Consider the following 4533-nt stretch of genomic DNA (forward strand, 5'->3'; position numbering starts at 1 on the left):
GTCACGTGATCAAATCTCTACACAAAATCTATTTCCGGGTAAATTTATATTGTGGTGCAAAAAAAGCGGTGTTCGCTAATCAACCTGACTAAATATGATATAAAGAACAACTGACATGGTACATTTATTTCATAAAAACACATCTTAAATCAAAGCATGAACCTGGCTGCTGACCAATGTAAAATAGGCCCTTAAACCAAAATTTCATAAATGTAATAATGTAATTTTTAGCCTTATGATGATGTTTATTTAACAAGTGAAATGAAACATTAATTATTTTAAGTGCAGCAATTACAGTATTCTAAAACACATAGTGAGTTGGACACTTTGGGAAGCTTACCATTTTTCTTGATCTACTTTTATTTCATTTTTCCATGACATTATACAAACTTCATTTATACTCATGATCGTAGCATACATTGTTATAATTATTATTATTTTTTAAATCAAACTACCCTTAAGCTTATGAGTTGGTAATATGATCTCCTGCTCCAACAGATACAACATGAAAAAGCAGAAAAGAAATGTCACTGTTGACACTAACCAATGTTGATACTAACCTTGGTAATATTTGACATCCAAAGTAACATTTGTTCACGTGTAAGAGGTAATAGTAACTCTGCTGTCACTCATATCAAAGTATATGGCTCTAACAGGTCTAGTTATCATTTATCAATCTGTTTTTTTTAATTAATAATCTAACTTTCAGTTTTAAAATCTTGAATCTAAAACTTCCTATTGAAGTTTCTCAGGGCCCCCAACAATGTGTTCATTTTATTAAATAAATGTGATGTGTATCCAAAAGACATTCATATTATGAGATGTAAAACAAAAAGAGTTGGCATTGGTTGCATTTTACCTCTAGGAGTGTTATTATTTTTGGGCGGGTTCATGTTAATGGTGCTGTTGTGATGTTGGCTAAAGGACATCCCCGAAAATGTGATTTATTTTCAGCTAGTTTGTCTGAATAATTCAATGGGATGGTTCATGTTAATGACCAGACATGAACAATAAAAAAATAATTTAATCATAATGGTAAAATGTTCTCTATATAGCCTATTATTAAATGCTTTCATTTAAAAATATTAATCCCATAAGCCCTGAGTATTATTTGAAAGCTGTTTATATTTTTCTTTAAAGTAAACCACAAGCTTCGTTGATATGGGCTTTAAACTTTTGTCAATATTTGCTGACGTTCATAATCTCAGCTGTAAATAAGGAAAACTGCATTTTTCTCTGCTCATTCTAAACTGTAATACTGCTTATGACCACTAAGTGGGGCCATTACAACATTAATACATCCACTCGTATTTCCATAAACAGACTGCGGGTGGAGACAACGTTCACTTCAGATCACTTCCTCGTAGACTTTTACAGTACATTAGAATTCATGTTTTTAGCTGCCAAGTGTACTCTTTGAGCTCATGTACTCAAATTAATTACCAAACAAGGCTGAGAGTTGGACACAAATGCTATGGCAGGATTTACATATCCATATATGTCTGTACTTTGTCAGAGAAAAACAATCCAATAAGCCTGTTGCTATGAGGTGGAAGTATATTTTTGGATGTACACAACCCGCAGCAATTCTCACCTTGTGTTTCTGACTCACATCCGAACAGAGCAGGAATAAACGTGATTTGTTGGAGTGCATTCTCGTTGGAGGTTGCAGCCATTGAATGACAGAGAGCCAGATTTGGTCCTGCTCACACATGCCCTTGGGTATTTTCTGCCTGATGCTGATGGACAGGCACACGCAGGGTTAAAGGCCTGTCATATAAATCAGGTACAATCACTTTGGAGGTGAAAACATACATGATGCCACTGACAGGGAGGCAGAAAGAGGGGAAAGAAAGGAAGAGAATAAAAGAGGACGGGAAGAGGAATAAGTCAGGTCCGCTGAAGTTATCTGGAGTTTATGACCTGCACGTCTAAATCTATTTCCATCTGGATTGATATTTCCGAAAGACCTTGGCTCAGTGACTCATTCTTTGATAAAACATACATCTAGCTTCCAAGAAAATACCTGGTAAACAGAGTTATCTGCTCTACTGTTTGCAATGCACCACTTATATTGGTTACTTATCAACAGAAGTCAAACAAAATGAATGCAGGGACATTTCTAGTATGTATGCATTATAATCACTCATAAGTTTTTTAAGCATAAAGAACAAAAGCAGGAATGTAAAAATGCAGGAAAATTGATAGAAAAAAATTGCAAACAAAGTGTGACATGACCTGTGCACAAACGGTCAGCACAGGGCCCAGCCATGCAGAAGCAATATCCTTCATCATTCTGCAGTCACCTGTATACTTAAGGTTCATTTACAATTTCACGTCTGGTATCCATCCAGCCATTCTGGACTTCATGTTCTGTTTATGTAGTTTCTTTCTTTTTTCTCTTTCCCCAAAGCTTTTAAGAGTCCTCTAATCATACATAATTAATCAGGATTTTCACTTAAATGCACTGCATTTCTCACTCTCATTATTACTTAAGAGGCTGCTCTTTAAGGCTTGAAAATCCCAGGCGTTCTGTTGATCATATTGTTCACTAAGCCAGATGTTCCAACAAATGAGGACTTTCATTGGTAGAATATACAAAACATACTTTGGAGCATTTTAGGCTTTGACATGATTTCATAACTTTACATAAAAGCTTTAATTGTGTCTGCTTGAAATGTCTGTACGACATTTGAGTGTACTCTGGGCACAGGTTTGGATGCGATGCAGTTTTAATGAGTACTAAAGTTTGATTTGACTATAGTGCACTGTATAAATGCACATTATATCTGACTGTCTGCTCTGTTTTTTTTTTTGTTTTTTTTGGTGGTCCCTGCTGTTTGAAAACTTCAAACTTTATAAAAGTGGCTCTTGTCTCCCACACTGCTTTCTCTCTCTGTGAATTTACATTGCTTGTTTTTTCACGAAGGGACTCTCCCTCCACCACTCATTTCTCTCAAAACACTTCATTTTCGGAAAACGAGTGTTCCTTTTTTTATTCTGCATCAGGAAACTGTGCCATTTGACCACATCTGAAAGCAATGGTGCCACAGATAAATTACTTCCTCCATGACGGGCGACGAGCGCGTGGACCAACATTTTAACCTTTTTTCTCTGTAAGTACGAGGACGAGAGGACATGTTCTAACGCTGTTTCCTAAACACAATAATAATTAATTTACACCAAATATGAGCAAGCAGAGAAGACAGGAACCATTCCGGTAAGAAATATATAAAGTCATTCAACACTAACACATTAGTTTTGGTTATCTTTTACAGAAACAAATATTTACTTTACCTTTAAAATCACTTTATATAACTGTTGCCAAGTCCTTGTTTTGATAAAAAGGAATAAAACACAGAATCTGTCTTGTGAAATCTTAAGAATCCCCTTGAATGTTCATAAAACTCACTAAGCATTATTTTTAGTATTATCAATATAAAAGCTACATGGGAATAAAAATGCACAACATGAAATAACAGCTCAAGACTGCAGCAAACGGCCTCTCTTCCACTGTGTACACTGGCTTTTTTCATCGTATACAACTCTAGCCAACTGTAAGTATAAATGGAAGAGGCAGAGATGAATAATACATACGAATTACCTTCATGCAGGCAGGGTTTTTCTCTCATTCCCTTCTGCTGCAAGAACATCATTTTTAGCAACAATAAAATAAAAACCACAGGTACTGTGAGTGAACAGCACTGCGTCAATAGTTGCAGGAGCTTCATAGGTGTTACAGTACTTTCAGAAAGGTGTTAAATGGGGTGTAACTGCAGAAAAAAACACTAGAGCAAAAGGGAGTCTTTGGGTACTCGAAAATTAAAGCTTCAAACCTTGTCTGTTAAGTGATAATAATGCTGCTTTTGTTTGTTCTGTGAGAGACTATGTCTGACGTCACTGCCGAGTCGAGGTGCTGTGTTCACGTTCTTTCTTTTCATACACGCTGCTTAACTAAATGGGACAGTTGTTTTGCTTGTCAGTGTTGAGGAGACACTGGAACTCTGTAAACACTCAGATCCCAAACCCCAACATAAACAAACACAATATTCCAGACGGCAAGACACAAATGCACAAATCAAAAGCAAAACCTGTAGCAGAGACATGCTTTCGGTCTCATGCTGAGCTCTTAAGTCTACCTGTGACTGAGCTAATAATGAAACTTCTGCAAACATTCCTAAAGACAAAAAAAGAGAGTGACAGAAGAGTAAGTCAAATATGCAGAAACATTTTAAAAAACCCATTTTGGAAATGTAAAAACGTGCAAATGGAAAAGATCAGGGTTTTTGTGAGTCAGTAAAAACACAACACAATGTTGTATTTCCCCATATCTGGAATATGAATCATAAATCCCTTTCCTGCCAGTTCCTTAAGTGATTGCTTATGTACTTCTTAATATAGGGTGTTTTAATATTGCAGATCTTTTTCCAAATGTTTAGCTCCAGACACTCTGAACTGCAGTGTGAGCTATTTCCTATAAAGAAACCAACAGTCTACAGCCATGCTACTGCCTCTGAGGCTGCACAAAGGAAG

The sequence above is a fragment of the Labrus mixtus genome, chromosome 7 (genome assembly GCF_963584025.1).
Source record: "Labrus mixtus chromosome 7, fLabMix1.1, whole genome shotgun sequence".
NCBI lineage: Eukaryota > Metazoa > Chordata > Actinopteri > Labriformes > Labridae > Labrus > Labrus mixtus.